Source organism: Lepidothrix coronata, unplaced genomic scaffold (genome assembly GCF_001604755.1).
Source record: "Lepidothrix coronata isolate B3197 unplaced genomic scaffold, Lepidothrix_coronata-1.0 Scaffold38, whole genome shotgun sequence".
Taxonomy (NCBI): domain Eukaryota; kingdom Metazoa; phylum Chordata; class Aves; order Passeriformes; family Pipridae; genus Lepidothrix; species Lepidothrix coronata.
In genome coordinates, this window is record NW_016690218.1 from 1,284,035 (window position 1) to 1,295,049 (window position 11,015).

Consider the following 11,015-nt stretch of genomic DNA (forward strand, 5'->3'; position numbering starts at 1 on the left):
GGCAGGTGCCTCACTGGAAGAAATGTCTGCAAGGGAAGAGGATGGAATAAAAGATGTTTCACGTGAAAAGTAGAAAGCAATGTGCATGTTGTACTTCAGCAGTGCTTGGATCAGCTTGAACTGCTGAATACAGAATGTGAAGTGCAGTGTTAGGCAGCACAAACCGAACGACAGAGACTTCTAGCAGTACATTTGGCTACATTATCTCTCATCTAAAGATCATTGTACTCTTACAAGATAAGGAAACTTATTTCAAAGATGCACAAATGATACCCAAGGTGGTAAGTACTCTGCCAAGTGTGCCACGTGGCATCAGGACAGCACCTGGCCAGCCATGCTCCCCTGCTAACCATTGACCCACATCAAGCATGTTCATGGCACAAGTACAGGGCACTATTTGAATTCAAAAATGGATTTCTGAGATTTAATCAGCAGACCAGAATTGCTGATTCAGATTCAGATGAAGAATAACTGCTCTGCTCTAATGTGTTCTTTCAAATCAATTTATCTGGTTACATAAATATATGAGAACATTTTAAACCCTGGCAAAGATACAGTAGCCTTGGTTACATCAGTGGAAACTCCAGTGTAGCAACTTTTAACAGAGCACAAAATGTGGTCCATTAACTTTTATTTTGCTTCTCTGACAGCATTTATTATAAGTAGTTGTGGATTAATGAACTGGGTTGGGGTTCTCTCTGACATATGACTTTTTTAAGTTACGCAGTATGCAAAATCACACGGCAGAGAAATTCCCACACACATGAAAAATAGCCATGCCTATCAGTTGCAATCTTGGCTCTGCTTTCTTTCTGCCACTATGTTACATCTCCTTCAGTGAAGACAGAGCAATTCTCTTTACAATTGATGGTTCTGCTAGTACATTACTAAATCGGCAGCTGTACAAGTTTTGCTGCACTATACCCTCTTCAAATCCTGTGCAAAATCTGGAGAGGAAGATGACTGCATTTAAAAGAGGGTAATGGTACATTGGTTCCAAGGGAGTTATTTTGTTCAATCACTGCAATACAGGTGAATCACAGGTATATTTTTCATTTCATAGACAATGTTTTATTATCTATGTTCTACTCACAAGGTATGGAATGAGAAAACTGGGATTTCATTTACAGAACTTCATCATCCATGTAAATTAGTTGTTTCATCTCGCTGTGGAAATTACTTTCCTCATTACTGGTATTTTATTGATAATCTTGGAGATGACTGTATGGGAATTATGTGAATGAAAACACCAAATACACTTAAACCTTCATAACCACCAAACATCTGTTTGGACATGGACAGAATTCTAGAAATACAGGGATAACAACTGCCTGACCTTTTTATTGAAACAGACATTACAAGTAACTTTTTCTAATTTTAAAAGTCTTTTTGAGCCACTATTTTGTTACACACAACGTTCTATTGATTACACTTTGTATCTTCAGGGAAATGTTGAAATGGAAGTGGGTTTGTTTGGGCATTTTTAAAAATTCTTTTTTGATTATTTAATTTCAATAGCTGGGCTAGCATAAATGAACCATTATTACTGTCACATTAGCATATAATTAAAGGATTCCATAGGATTGTGGATAACTGAAATATAATATTTTAGCACATTTTTCAAAATAATACTTCTGGACGCTCTTTAGTACTGAAGGAACCACCTTATCTTTTCTAGCCCAGTACACAGGAGTGGCATTTAATAATTTAAAAGCAAGTTTCCCTCAGTAGTCTCATCATGTAACAAAACCTAAAAATATTATGAAAGAAATACTAAGCCTTGAAATTTTCAAATAAAAAGGGGCCTAAACCAATGCTTCATTTTTCTGCTTTATGGTAATATTTTTGCATTAAATATTCTGAATCAGGATGAAAAGTAATATTTCAGTGTCAAATTTCCCAGAAAACAAAAATTCCATGCCTTGACCGAGTAAAATTACCAAATGAGTGAGTAATCCATTTTATCCCAGGCCCTCAGTTTTGTCAGCACTAAATTTACACACAATCATTTTTTAAGGAGATATGGGAGGAAATGCATAAATGCCAAGAATGTTTGTTCAGGGAAATGACACACCATCTTTTTCCCAACATCTGGTTATTCATGAAGGGCTGACAAATCTTCTTTTAGACTTATTAAGAGTGAAGTTATCTATTCTGAGGGGATCTGTGATAAAAGCCCATTTTTACTGTAGAGAAGTTTGAGCTGAAGCCTCATAAAAACAGAGAAGAGAGACTGGAAGGAGAGCTGCTTTTGTTGGTCCCTGGCTCAGGAGCATTATCCGTCTTCCTCTCCAGAACTCTATTTTTAGATGGCCTCCAGTGCATTAGATCAAATGTATAAACTGGATGAGGTCAAACCGTCTCTGTCTGTGAATATGCAGCTCCCAGAGGTGTGGCATTGTCTGTGGAATTCAGCTGGCTGGTATTAACCTGAACATTGTCAAAATCAGACTGTAACATCAGTCTTTCTATTAAACATGTGCTTAACAACCTTTCGACAATTTGAAGCTAAATTCTCATTTCATTTATGCTGATGTGGATGTAGAGATGTCAGCAGAGGGGTTTTTTGCTGTTCTGTTTTCTTCCTTACTATGTTAGCAGCTAACTGCCATCTTAGAAGGTTTTTGCAGGAAAAGGATTATCATGCCTGGAAACAGTAGAAAGCCCTTGATTTCTGTTTTTGTATCAGTTCAATTTTATTTTGACCAGTGTTATGAGAGCAGATTTTATATAATGCAGCATACTTCTGTAGCTATAGGTGTGCACTATAAACATAAATAAACATGCATGCATTTGATATTACAACACTTATTAATTCATTATCCAGGCAACGCAGTAAGTTAGTACACTTCAGCAGACCAAGAAACACTTGCAGTAAGTTCCCTTTTGCAAAGCATGAACCCTTTTTGCTCTGCAGAGCTCTGAGTGACTTGAACATCATGTGTCATTTGTCTCTTGCACTGAGAGGAGATTTCACCTTAAAACTGTGCGGTGTGACTGGCAGCCCGAACTCTGTAAGATTTATGTGAGGCTGCTGGTGGTGTTGTATCACTTGGTAATGTAGGACTGTGTCTGTGGAGGGAATACCATGCAGTGTGGAGGCGAGCTAAGGAATTAAATGGGATGGGATTTGCATTAGAGCTTCACCAGAGTTAATCAGCTTAGTCCCTGAAATCTGGCTGCAACTTGCTATATGGCTTCCTGCTCTGGTCAACAGAAACGCTAAGATACAACATATAAGAATGACTTGAAAGAAGTACAAGAGGAAAGGAAGCAATTATTCCAGTTCAGCTAGATAAGTGCCTAAGGGATCAACTCCCCATCTAAAAAGTGTATTGGCATTCTCAGCCTCATGACACGGATTCTGCAATGAAGGAAACCCACATATAGAATGAGGTCAAAAAGTTAGCTGTGAGTGTATTGTCTGGGCTTTAAATTTAACCTTGCCTTATGTCAAAACCCAGATGACTGAAGCATTCTGCTAAGTTTTTGTTGCTTGTGATTACATATATTTTAAAATATGTGGAAAGCTCTGTGGCTCCTTCTCTTCCAGTGGAACTGGGGATTCAGTTCAGCAAGTATATGGGCTGATGGATACAGAGATCACCAGTTTCTTCTTGCGGCCTATTAATTTTACTGAGTATACCTCATTATTTATCCTGTATGCATCAAAAAGAACACCCAGCTTAGACTGAAATGTGTCTGGATTCACATTCATAGAGACATGAGAATTGCCAGACTGGACTAGCCCAGCGTCAGTCCACATAGTCCAACAATCTGTCTTTGATAATAACTAGCACCAGATACCGTAAAGGAAAAAAGCCTCTATCCAGCAATAACCCCAGTCATTAAAGTGTTTTACCCCAATCAGAGAGAAGTTGGTGCCCAAAGCTTGAGGTCTTTTCCAAACATTTGTTAATCCGGCTGGAACATTATCAGTGTAAATGTCTGATTCTTTCCAGATCTTGCTTGCCTCTTCAGAGAAGCCATGTGGAATAAAGGAGCAGTCAGATGAAGGAGAAGAAAGAAATTTCCAAAATGTGGGATATAAACAAAGAAGGTTTGGGGCAGAATGAAAAATAAACAGAGAGAGTGTCTGGAGGGGAGGAGGGAATGGAAGAAAAATTCTGTCCTTTAAAAATAACAGACTTCCTTTACAGCTTCCAAACCAGTGAGGCTTACCTTAGAGGGAATAGTTTATGACTCATACCCTGTTTTGGAAGTCCAGCAGAGATCACCAAGATGTCAAACCAAAATTCAGCTATCTCTGTAAATGTGCTGATCAAAGTTCTGCCCAAGGCAGAGCAGCAGGCACTGTGGATTATGTCAGCTCAGTGAAGTCAGAGGTGACCACGGAGTATCTGCAAGTCTAGATTCTTTGCCCTCAGTCCTGCAGAATACGACAGGGCTTAACATAAAAAAAAGGACTGGGATTTTATCTGCTGTGTAGCTGAAAAGCGTGGAAGAAAAAATCTCACTGCACTGATAGCATAAGAGTTAAAGGCTACAATTGTATCAATGATAATAAGAATTCAGGACTAGCAAGATCTGTGTTTTTAAAGAACTAATATAGAAAAATGTCTCAACCTCTTGCCCATGAAAGTTGATAGATAAAGCATTAGGATAAAATGCTCTAAATATGGTTTCCAAATGAGTCCAATGTGAATGTCCTGTTTTGGAAGACATGAATAACAACAGCTTGCTCAGGGATGCAGTGCACAAGGCAAGGTGGAAAGGGACATATAAAAGTCCAAAAGTTTGCAGAATAAGGGAAGATTGAACTCTCAGAGCCATAACCTCTAATACAACAGAGAAACTCACTTTCTAGAGTTCTAATATTGTGAGATCTTACAAATGTGGACTCCACAAGTGATAAATAACCCTGCCTCCAGATCTCCTGAAAAAGTTTAAAGCTATAGTTAATGACATTCTTAAAGATGATTTCTGTACTGATATATGGTAGTTCTGACATTTTGCATTTATTATTTAGATTGTTTTGCACTTGCAGAAACAGTGAGTGCATTTTGAAACTCTCATGGTAATTTGACATTCACAAATTTCTTGTCACCTGGCTAAGTCAGTTAAAATGCTACAAGCAATTATTTTAATCTTGTTGAAGATTAATCATACTCTAAAACATCGGTTCTGGAAATAAATTCTAAATGTTAATACTGATAAATTACTGTTGCGAATAGATCATTATGTAGAGGAAACACTTAGTTTAATTGGAGTTGTTCCTGAGCCACTCTACATACATTATACGCTGCAAGAAGCTGAAAGCAAATTCTGTCCTTTTGAAGAAAAAACTACAGTCCCATCCTGGGTTTAGTGCCTATCGTAAAGAAAGCAAGAGAAATCAAAGTAGGTGCCTTGTTTGGATGTTAATTTTTAATCCAGTAGACAATTCTTATCAAACTGGACAGAACATCCACAGACATTAAGCTGTGGCAAAGCTGGCCAAAATAAAGACTTTATTAGGGCCCTCCCATCATGAAAAGATACACTTCATGGGATATCACAGAATCTACAGGAGACTGAGACTTGGTCTGTAAGGGACAAGGCCTCTTAATGCACGAGACAGGACATTCAGGAACATCTTTATGCAGCTGCTTCATTGAAAGAGAAAGGTATAGTCCAAGGCTGCTAAAATGCACTCGTTATGACATTTTAACCTGTCTTTCCCTTGGCTCTGTACAATGGAAAAATAGCTGCAAACAGGGCAAATATGCTGGTATGAGCTCTTTCTCCAATAAACTCTTTGGAGAAGACCTGTGCTATGTTGGCAAGGGAGACAGGTATGAAAAAGAAAAGCTGTGTATAGTTGACACACAACTGGAACATTCTTAGATTAGGAAAAACAATTATTGACAGATAGCTCTTGCTGGAAGCACAATATAAAGTGAATCTAACACTCTGAAAGCCAAGCTTGAGACCTGTTTCATGGTAGTTTGGAGCCTTTTTTTTGTGAGACCTTGAGCATCCTCAGCACTGGTGTTGTTTGGGCTAGAGGGCTCTCAGATCACTTTGCTGAACCAAAAGCACTATGCAGGATTGGGCTGGCTCTCTACCCTGCCCCATGATTCCCCTGTGTCTAAACACATACCTAAAGTTCTAGATTTCTGCAGGAGATCCCAGCAAGCCTGATGCAAAGACACTCTAGAGCAGCCTTGTCCAAAGGGTACACTTGTGCTGCACAGCATGCATCAGCCATGTACGGAGACAGCAGCCTACAGGGTAGCAACTCTAACACAGTCTCTGAAAGTCAGCTTCTTTAGAGAAGACAAGGGTCTTAAAAAAATTCCTGCTGTTATCTTCCACAGAAAAAGCATTAAGGGAGTTAGCTTTCAAATGCCAGGTTCTCCTGGAAGTGCAGTTCGTTTCTCCAGAGGTCCTCCTTCTTTACCAACTCCAGGGGTGCTGCTATGCTTCCTTGTGCTGCACACAGCCTAACTCCTATGCCCCTAAAAGATGGAACTGTCTTCTTACAGTACACCGAACCCTCACCATTCCCTGCCACCAGGACAGCCAACATGATGGGGCAGCACTGCTTGACCTGACTGTTTCTTTGATGGGGAGGCTTTTCTGGTGGAAAGCTGGCAAATAGCATGGACTGTTTCTAGCAAGCCAACCACTTTGCCCTGATAGTAAGATTCATTACATTCAAGACCATGCATGGAGTCCAGGGTTCTGTATCCCAAACCTCATGACACGGACTAAGAACTTGAACTATTTCAGGCTACCACATAAGCCTGACATATTAACAACTTGGGCTGTTACTGAGCTGGGTTAGATTCAAAAGCATGAACTAAGGTAAAAGGTTTTGTGTTCCATTACAGGCGCCAAACATTCTGTTTTCTTACTTGGCTTCTTTCATGACGGTGTTTTTCAAAGCAGTTAGAAAGCACACATTAGCACTTCACTCAGTATAGCTAATGTGGGAGGAGGGAGATGGTGGGCAGGAATTATTATCCAAATTAGGTGTTAAGCTTTGGGGAGGGTTACAAGGATTAGAGTGGAGAGAGGGAAAGGAACTTCTGTTTCTAAAGCATGACTATGAAAATAGACACACTGGTAACTATGAACAAAATGGAAAAAGTAAATACAGTCCATAAAGTAACACCATCGGGAAAACAAATGTTCTCAAAGAAAAATTTCAGAAAGTGCATAATTCTCTGCAGCATGAAGCACTGAGAGCCAAGGTCTGTTTTTTTGGAAAAGTTCCTTTGCATCTGGATCCCCATCAGACTTGGAAGAAGGAGAAGTCTAAGAGGGCTGTGGTTTGGAGTGCGCTGGCAGTCTCATTGCATATTGCTCCATTTTCTTTGTAATAATGGCAGGAGTTTCATGTCTGACATAGAGAAGCTCCCCTCCTCTGTCTCACCTGAGATATTTCATGCAGTGCAGACACTGAGGAACTGTTAGAAGGCAAAAGCAGAAGCTGGATATTGATTGTATTGTGAGACTCAAATCACATATGGCACACACGCTACTTTTGAAGATTTGCTGTAGCACCAGGCATTGCTCACCTCAAGCCCTGCTTTTGCACTTCATGTGTGAGAAAGTGCTTGACACACATAGCAGCAGAAGCTGGAAAACAAGTATTTACTTGCCCAATTCAATATCTGGTGTATTATGAAGACTTCATGTTCCAAACAGTGACACAAGAGCTGTTAGTTATGTCAGACCATTGCATCGTGCAGCCTCCACCTAAGAATGGCAATGGCAGTGTGGTGTATTTATGTGTACAACATTAAGGAGCGTCTCCCTTTACATGATCCATCTTAACTCATGTGCCAGTAACGCTGCCTCACTGCTCGGAACACCTGCAGAATTCCACAGTCAAAAAGTCATTGACAAACTGCATCCATCTCATGCAAATAAAGAATTTAAGTAAGTTTCTCTGACCTCTTCTTCTGAGCAGTCAGCGTGAACTGAAGTCATGAGGCCCTTTTTTGACACTGTCAGGAATAATCCCTGAATATAGTGAAAAGGTATTACAACACAAAATAAAGTTTATTTTAGTTACAAATTCCTGAGAACACCATCACCAACAGACTGCAGAACAACTTTTGGGTTTAGGAAGTGATACATAATTTAAAAGTCATGTTCTTTGGGGTGACAGGGGAAAAAATCTGCAGTTTATTGCCTTCCAGATTCTAAATATTTTTTCAGTCTGGTGGTAAACCAAACACTTTTATGCATTTGTTGACATGTCCAGTGCCTTTGGCAATGTGCAAAATCCTTGTTATTTGGGTCAGACAAGTGTCCTCAAAAACAAGGGAACCCAGCAGGTCTTCCAAGTCTGCCTGTGCCAAACTCTGTTTGCTCTAGTTCAGTGGAAGTGGCTGTTAAAGATAACCTACAGCAAGCCCTGCTCTGCTGTGGCCTCTGCAGGGAGCTGGGTTGCCTGGCTCAGCCTCCTCCTCCTCTTCCTGACTTCTCAAGGTCAGACCGAGGAATCTACTGCCTTCCACATGGGCATGCCAAAAGGCAGCAATCTTCACCAGCTCCGTATCACTGCCTCTTGGCCCTGGCCCCAGAACTGGCTGATACTCATTTGGCAATGCACCCTTATTTCATGCCTCCCTGCTAGAAGTCACAGCAGAGAGACAGAAAAACAAATGGGCCATAAGAGCAAAACCTCTCTCTTCCCAAAATGTAAGTCTGTGCATAAGAAGAGCCTCTGGTGTCTGTATGAGGCTACTGCATGAATCAATTGAATGAACTGCTCTCATTTACTGCACATGAGAGATACATCTCGCCCTCTCCCCTCCAGGTACAGACTGTCACAAGTAGAAAGTAGGATTTAGATCCTTTGGTCCCCTCCCACCAAGTCCTACCGGTAGCCTGAAATTAGAAGCTGCTATCTCATTTGGCTGGTAATTGTACCTCCTTTAGAGAGGAATCTCATTTTACAAAAGTTCAAGAACTGAAGAAGAGTTTATCCTAGTCAGCAAGTTTGTTATCTTCAACGCTCTGACTCAAGGCAGCTGAAAATGAATATGGCACATATCTATAATGGAAACTCTCATATATATGATGGAAACTTTCCATAGGCTTGAAAGAGGCTTGAAAGCCGGATTTACAAAGTATTTCCTAGGCACCAAGTGAATACAGCCTTTCTTTAAAATGTAGCAGGTGTGATCCAAACAGCAGATACATTCACAGATACAAAGACGGAAGATAAGTTTTAAGATCTCAGACGTGGAAATACAATTCTCAAAAGCTGGTATTTGAATCAAGAGCTTTGTCTCTTCAAAGTAACCTTATGTTGCACATTGTCCTCACTCATTTGGGTAAAAGTATTTCTTTGAGTGACAAACCTGTAAATCCACTTAATAGCTGTGAGATCCGTATTGCCTTGACTTTTTCTTGCTTTATCATGTATGTCACTACACCAGCTCACTTGGATGAGCAACTGGCTCATTTTAGGTGTGTACATGGTAAGATCCTAAATGTACTTTTGAAGCTGCACTTAAGCAACAGCACACTATTGAGATATGAGGTGCAACCTGGGGAACAGCAGCTGTCAAAAACATCCAAACCAAACAAGCTCAGCCCACTTTTCTTGGTGACAAAGACATAGATGTTGAAATACATTCGTATTTACATCAAATATTTGTCACATACTTGAATGCCTCAGTTTGCAGCATACATAAGCAGCATTCAGCACACATGATTTCTCACTGCCACTTCCGTACTGGCAGCCAGGCAAATCCCAAAGTACAAATACTGTTCCTTTTCCTCTCCAACACTATGTGGCTGCTGCATTTATGCAATTTGCTATATGGTGTTTCTCATCCCAATGGAAAGCGCCTCTGATCTCCCTCTCCAGAGGCAAGGCACAGCCTTAACACCCCACAGATGTGCACACTATGGGGAAATCTAAGGAGTCTGGGAATCAGTAGGTAAGGATGGTGGGAGAACAGGGGCATGGAGCACCCTTTCTGTTCTGCCCACTGTGACACCTGGCACACTCCCACCACACCCAGGCTGGGCCGCCCTGTGCAGACCACCGAGCACAGGAAGGACATTGTTCTGCACAACAGTACAAACGTGGCCAACATGCCCAAGAGGAAGCACTGCGGAATGTGCCGAGCAGCCCCTGCTGTATTCCTGAAAGGGACACACTGAAGCTAAGGAAGCGGATGGGGTGAAATCTTGTCCTAATTATGTTAATAGGAGTATTGTAATTGTCTTCAGTGGAGCTAGGCTTTCTCTGCAGGGAACCTGCCAGAAAATCCCAATACCCATTTGTATTTTCCTATTTCAGGATGAAAATTAGGTACAGCACATATTTCACTCACTGGTGTAGGGCTGTCACCGTGGAAACCCTGTTCAACAGAGTGTAAAAACTTTTACAGTATTGGCTGGGTTCATAGAGTGTTGAGCACCATTTTCCCCCCATTAATTTTATTACAGGTATTATCACTGAAAAATTAGGCAACCTACATGTGTACAAATAGCTGTAATTATACACGTAGCTGCTATGTATGTCTTCTGAAACAAATCCCCTACTGTATTTCTCAATTAAATTCCACTCTTCAAACCCACCATGATCATATAAAAAGAACTTCTGTATTTTTCCAAGCATATACTAATTATGTTTTCCATTGCAACATTCAGGAGTAGAAACTGCTCCATCTTGCAAATGGGGAAAGCAGGGTACACGGGAGTCACAGACCCTGTCAAAACCATGCAGCCAATTCCTGGCAGATTCAGGAATGGAATCCATGAGTCCTGACTCTTTAGTTCCCCTGCTCTGATCACCAGACAACACTCCCTTCCTCTGAAATAGGCTATTTTGATTGAAAACAGATGGTGTACATTTTTGGCACAGTGTTTTTTAACTATATTAAAATGCTCTGAATGAATATGCGCTTATATCATACCTATGTATGCATACATGTATACACATGCATACTACATCTATGCATACAGGAATAGGTATGAGTTAAGGACATATTAATTTACATATATCGTATGCAAATGTAATGGATATGGTGAAAGATACT